This window comes from Penaeus monodon, chromosome 6 (assembly GCF_015228065.2).
Source record: "Penaeus monodon isolate SGIC_2016 chromosome 6, NSTDA_Pmon_1, whole genome shotgun sequence".
NCBI lineage: Eukaryota > Metazoa > Arthropoda > Malacostraca > Decapoda > Penaeidae > Penaeus > Penaeus monodon.
This window is the reverse complement of record NC_051391.1, coordinates 41,112,474-41,119,425: the sequence shown is the minus strand read 5'-3', so window position 1 is coordinate 41,119,425 and position 6,952 is coordinate 41,112,474. Positions and strand designations below refer to the sequence as shown.

Here is a 6,952-nt window from a genome sequence, read left to right as displayed (position 1 = left end):
ATAAGCCCCTTTTCAAAAATGAAATATTGTTTTAACATATTAGTAATATTCATAATGATCGTAGCTCAAGCATAGCTTGGATGCAGTTGCAGCTTTGATAGAGTATGGCAGCCCGTCACAGAAATATTTCAGGTGAATAGCAATGTTTTATATAATGTACATGTGGGCGAGGGGATACTTTAGTAGTTTTTTCTTTTATGGATGGTAGAGTTGAGGTAAAGGGATGTTTACAGTTTACAGAAATGGAAGTTAAGAACTGCGGTCATGGACCCATTGTGGTGATGGATGAAGGCTGTGAAAACACTTGCTAAAAAGAGAATGTATTAAAGCTGTAAGGGGCGTTACACCTGCAAGAGACCCACTTTTGCTCATTATTCTATGAGAATTGTGTTACCGTTTCTTGCATCACACAGTAGCAACATCAGCGACTAAGCATAACACTCGGCAAAAAATGCAAATGTAACACAAGTATATGGTAGAGTACTCAAAGACGGGAAAAATTTCTGATAGTAAGGTGATGTAACACGAACAGTTTGTGATAATATCCCCTTAGATAAAGCAAGTAAACATTCTAAAGTATGAACCATAACAGTCACGTTACACACACATAATACTTATTGTAAAAGAATGTCACATTTTTGCAGCATGGGAGTGTAACCGAATAGCATTTACAGATTACACTGAGAAAGTGTTACAAATGTCGGTATGTTTCGAGCTGAAACTCATTACATAAGTGAACGCATTGCTGTAGAGTGGTGTGTTTACATCAAGTTTAGAAAAGTTTTTACATTCTCCATGAGAGGAGGTTACCGCACGACCGTATGTGCCATTGTGTTACAGAACTAAAAATCACATTCTTGAGTGTCATCCCGAAAGCAGTGCAAGTAAACCCAAAAAACAACAGCAGACATTTGCTGCCGCTGTCATTGGCTCTCCTCTCCACCTCATCTTTCTCCCCCTTCCCTCCACCCCCCCCCCTACTCCTTCGATTCCCTCACCCCAAACACCTCTTCTGTCCTTTTCAAGTCAGCATCCTTGGCTCCGGATGCTTGCTGTGCCAAAGCGAGAGAACCTAGTATCATAAAAAGCCTTTCCCCCTTTCCTTGTGAAAATGTTCCAACGTAGGGATAGGGAGTAACTCAAGGTGGGAGAGATGATGAGGGTAAAGGGGGAGTTTAGAAGTGGAGGGGGTGATTTGATGGAGGGAGGGGAGGGGATAGGAAAGAGGAAGGGGGGGTTTCGAGGCAAGGGACGGTTGGGGTAGAGGGGGATTGGGGAAGGGGGGGGGGGACCGGGGAAGCATGAGAATGAGATGGTGACGTTTTATAAATATTCTTGAACATATGTTCACGAAAGATTCGGGTTTCCCTGGAATATGGGGTTTCCCCACTAAAGAGTATCAAGACGTAAATTAATTCTGAGGGGCAATATCGAGGTGAAGTAGATGCCCATAGGAGTTTTATGTATGCAGTTCCAAGGAGGAGTGAGGTTGGGAGGTCCGTGGTGGGTGAGGTGACTCATCAATATTTTGAGGGAATGAACCCTGCCCCTTTTACTTTTTTGTCCAAATTCTGGCCTTTTTTTTTTCATATCCCTGGTACTTCTATTGCTTCGTTAGGTTTTCTCTGCATTGCTCTGAACTGGATAGAGAATTCAAGCAAACAGGGCAGAATCAAAGGCGGCCTTGAGACTAGTTTATACAAAACAAGGTTTAATGGTACAGTATTTTCCGACTGCGTGTGAGATGCCATTGATGTTGGCAATGGATTCTGTCGAAAGTTGGAAAAACCGGCTTGGGATCAACCGATATTCCAATCACAAACATAATCGACACCAATCAATATAGGGCGTCTCCATCTCCCCAAGAAGTAGGCCAAACGCCATTTATGAAAATAATATCTACAACTAAAAAAAATATATTTTATCCCTCAACCATCCATTTTCACAAAACTAAATGGGAGATCCGATATTTCATCCCGAAATGTGTGACCGAAGGCGTAAGCTAAGGGCTCAAAAAGTAAAAATAGAACAAGTATGCGGGTAGCTCTGCTTTGCCCCACAAGCCCTTCCCTTCTGGATGTAAAAGGGTAAATTTAGCCCTTTCCCGGGCCCAAACCCGGACACTCACACAGGGGGTAAGAACATCTCCCCACACACATTTTATTCTAGAGATCTCATAACCAAATAATTTTGATTAACAGGACTTTCAGGTAAAAAAACCCAAAGGAAAGGGGGTTTTTTTTTGCCCCAGCGGAATGTCAAAATCCACCTCTCCTTACACTATTTGCCCAGAGACATTGCAACTGTAATGATATTTCCTTACCAAGGACTACAAGTAAAATTTTCATTAAAAAAGGGGAATTTTTTTGATCCGCGGGAGTCTCTTGCTTTGTGCTGGCATCCTTTTGTTTACACTGCAGACGCTGTCACAAATGACTCCTAAAAGGTACCATTTTTTCCCCATTTATCGAAATAGCCCTCGCGTTGTCTCGAATATATCTATATTGAGTGCTAGTTGGTAGTTGGCATTGGAAGAGAGTAAAGGAGACTTCTGAAGTGAGGGGAGAGTAGAGTTCAGGGGGAAGCTGAAAACTCCACGGGAAACAACCCTCATTTCGGATTTTAGGTAGACTTGGGGATGAAACAAACCCTCTTAATATATTTGTATGAATGATGAGGCCTTTAAAAGTTTTATTTGCCAGACGATTTCAAAATTTGTAGAATTAGAATTGCTTCTATTTATTTTTATGGAAAATTTATACAAATTATTATGTACATTATACTTCAGGGTTCATTTGTACATCTTAGTGCATTATTATACAAATGGGTAATGCACACCTTATCGATCATAATTTTCCATGTAGGGTGGAGTACTTACAAAACTTATGTAAGTTTTCCTAGTTCAGTTCCAAATTCTGGAGCAAATGGGGCAATTTTCTAATGCATGAAAAGAGTGTACCCCTGATACATTAACCTGAACTCTGATCCCCATTATGAATTGTCTGTAACTGGTCTTTTTACTGGTAATTTTGTATTTAGTGTAAATTTCAGTCACTGATTACTCTTCCAAATACATCTACATGTTGACAAGTGAGTAACGTGTATCCTTATGCCAGCAGTTGACTAACTTGTCCCCATCATGTCTATGGGATGCCAGCAGAGGTCAGGAAACCTTCTTTATATGCATTCTGACAAGATAAGAGATTCCAGACCTTCATAATTTAAGCGTCTAATAAGGAAACCAATAGAGCACAATCATGGTATAAGATATGCATGGAGGTCTGCTGGAGCATTGAAAGCTTGGGGCTGCAACAACTCCTTGGCAGTGTCAAATGAGATTCCATTAAGTATTTAGTTCTTTTTTTGCAGGTCTTTGCGGGTTTAAAAAAGTTGATTTTGATAGAATACAACTAATATCATTGTATGATGAAATTAGTTTGAAAGATACTGTTTGCTAATTCAGAAGATTACTTTAGTTTTTTTATTGGACTTTAAAATTGGTCTTACAGTTCCAAATGTTATTTAACCCTGTGTAGAATTGTTATCGGGGGTACCATTGTTCACCCATCTCTTTAAAGACTTGCAATATTAAGCAGATTGCAAACTACAAATATGTACCGTTTTCAAGTCTTGTTTAGTAATAGTATGATGATAGGGAAAAAAATGAGAAGCAGAAAAGACAAAAGTACTAATGAATAAGCCAATAGTTCATAGGTAAAGAGAATTAGGAAATAGTAAATGGACTGCCATTTTTGCATTTCTCTTTGCTTCTAACAAAAACCAAATGCAGTGTGATAGCTGATGTGATATATGTTCAAGTTAGAGAATTATAAATGTTTATACAAGAAGTAACCTATATTTCACTGTTTTTTTATTATTTGATAGCAGTTAACCAGGTAGTTCATTCCCTTTTTGAAGTATCAGCATAGACACAAAAGCCAAATTAACCATATAGGATAATCTCATAGGTCCCAGATTTTCTCATGTTGATTTCTCTGTGGCAGAGACTTGCTCTTGATGTTTCTGTGTAGGAACAATAATCTACAGATTGTGGTCATTTGACAAGAAGGAAACCCTTTCTCTCCTCTTTGGTTTACTATTCTGGTTTTGTAATAGAAAGAAGGTCATCCCCACGTGGATCCATATTAATGATATAAAGAAATGTATCATTGTCATCTCATTTTGGTGTGTGTGTGTGTGTGTGTGTGTGTGTGTGTGTGTGTTTTGTGTGTGTGTGTGGTGTTGTGTGGTTTTTTTATGTGTTCTTGAATAAGTAAATGCATAGAGCAAAATTTATGATGTGTTCTGGAGATCCAGTGTTATTGGAAAACATTTTAAAAATTTTAAATCACATAAAAGCATGTAATTTGAAACCAATAAAACAAGAGTTTAAGAACAGAATCCAACAATGGATGCAAGAAAAAAAAATATTACTGCCCTGAAAGGGATTTTTATCATTCTTTCCAGGTGATACCAAGAATGCAAGGAATGCCCCAGTAGTCACAGCTGCAAATACACAAAAGCTATAATGCTTCAAACCCGGACATGCTTCCCCAACAAGATGGCGCCATGTCCATAGAGCCGCGGGTTGAGGGGTCATAATGCTCAGTCCGAGGCTGTGCTTTTCAGCGAGCAACCCTAGCCCTGATGGACGGAAGGTATACACGTATTTGAGCGAACCCCTGGGGATGGGCCACGGGATGAGGCAGAACAAAATGATGACTTTAGTCCAGAAGAGAGCAGCTCTTTTCTCAAGCACATGAGAATACCAACACAACATACAGCAGGTAATTAGAAAGCATATGTAGTGCAGAATTGATGAAGTGTTTATTTTGTATCGTAATGGAATAGGCATTCAGGAGAAAATCCCTCAAAAAAAGTAAGCATTAAGCCCTTTTGGCCTCATACCTAAAGAATTGTTAAACCCAAAGCCATTTAGTTTTTTTATTATATTGCTCTTCCCTCATTCCCATGATATCACAATAAAAATTTTCCCCCTAATCATGTCTTGTATTACAAAGGTACTGGCTGAAAGCGGGCTAGTCAACCGGGAAATTGGTGTGAGGCGAGGCCGGGGTTTGACACAGCGAGGGTACACCAGTAGCACCAACTAAAAACCATTCTACGGAAGTCCACAATATCACCCAAACTACACAAAGTAATGCCAACACACAAAACCTGTCTTGATCATAAACCCTACAGCCTCCACCACGAAAGGTAAGTGCATTTAGTGTGAATGTTGCAGGCTGCACCAAAGAAATAATAGCAGAGAAGTAGAGAAGGATAAAGAGGAGGAAATTTTATTTTTAAGGGAAGAAAAAAAGCCAGGGTTTAACTATACATCCGGGGTAAAGATTTGGTCAGAAGATGGAGCTGTATTTGAGAAAGGGAGGGAGGGGGCCCAGCACCTTCTACAATTGTATGGTTGCTATGAAGCCCTTTAAAAAATAAAACAGCATCCCATTCCTTGCCATGGTGTCCACAAAAATCTAGAGAGATGCTTTATATGTTTGGTGCAGGTTCACTGTGAGATATAAACCTTGAAAAATTCTTGGGTAACCAGATTTGAAGCTGAAGTACATGTGAAAATAGTGTCAATATGAACCACCTGGATTACCAGACATTTTTCATTGTCAGTAAAAAATTGTTGGACCATCAAGAACAGTTTTTTGTTGAAGTATCTGAAATCCACTGTGTTTGAGTCTGTATCTTAAGTTAAAGCATCATATATTTCCTCCATTTTTCAAAATGACTGCTGAGGATATATATACAAGCAGTATATATACTTTTAGGTAAAATCTAATTCGTTTCTTTTTCAGAATTAACTAAACTTTTTTTCACTCTACAGCCCCACCAATTTGAAATGGTGTTCCCCATTGAGCCATACAGCTGTGTGCAGAAACGACGGCTCTAAGGCGCTTACGCCGAAAAGGGAGTCGGACAAGTTGAATTAGAACCTGAAAACCCCCGCATTAATGTTACCACACGGAGATCAGCCAAGTAATCTTGTCTGTCCTGCGGGGAAAGTCGACCCCAATGCCAGGCTATTGGGGACTTTTCCGGGAAACTTTAATAGAGGATAACATAGATCCAGTTCTGTGAGGTTGTGGATGGATTATAGGATAAGGATAGGTGCTAGACCCTCTGGTTGATAAAGCTTTAGGGTCAGTAGTCAAAATTTTGTTACCCATGAATGACCAGGGAGTAGTTAGCTGCCAGGAGTTTCTAAGTAAAGATTATATACTGTGAGCGAGCGTGGAAAACAAGCAGAATACTGTAGTCAACTTGCATGTCACTAAGCTACAAAGTTGGTTTCATACCTCATAGAACTGCAGAAAACATAAAAATAACCTGCTCTGGGCTGCTCTCATGAGTTTTGCCTGTATTTGTGCACATCTGCAAAAGCATTTGAATTTTATTATATGAGTATTGTAAGGGATAAATGATAAAATGTTCAAAAGTCAAACAGTGCATCCCTCAAAATTTTTTTTAAATGAGGTGGTTGGGTTTGAAGCCCACCTGTTGAAAGACTGGCTAAACTTGGGTTCAGAATTAGAGTGGGATCATTTTGTTCCTCTCAGCTAACATCATGCTTTCCCAGGAGGAAGAAACTAATAAGCAAGTCCAGGGATGTATAAATGAATTGTTCTTCAGTAATTTGTAATCACAGACCATTCCTTTTTTTTTCTTCATTTTTTAATGATGATGGATTTAGGGTAGTTGTACATTTCAGTTAATGAAGGGGGTTGTAATAATCATATGCCATGCCTTGTCAATGTCAAGATGCCCAGAATAGATACTGTGCACAACAGACATGTTTGCTGTTTTTTTTTGGGGGGTGGGGGGTCTGAGGGTTTTGAAGCATCAATATTTTTCTACAAGGCGCACATTTAATTGTAATCTCACTGACACTTCATAGTAAAAATTTTTTGGGAAGACCAAAATAATGGCA

The 6,952-nt window shown here is 39.2% G+C and overlaps 1 pseudogene; it reads left to right on the top strand.

Moving 5' to 3' along the window:
- Positions 1-4,536: 4,536 nt before the first annotated feature.
- Positions 4,537-6,121, top strand: LOC119574003 (annotated as a pseudogene).
- The last annotated feature ends 831 nt before the right edge of the window (positions 6,122-6,952 follow it).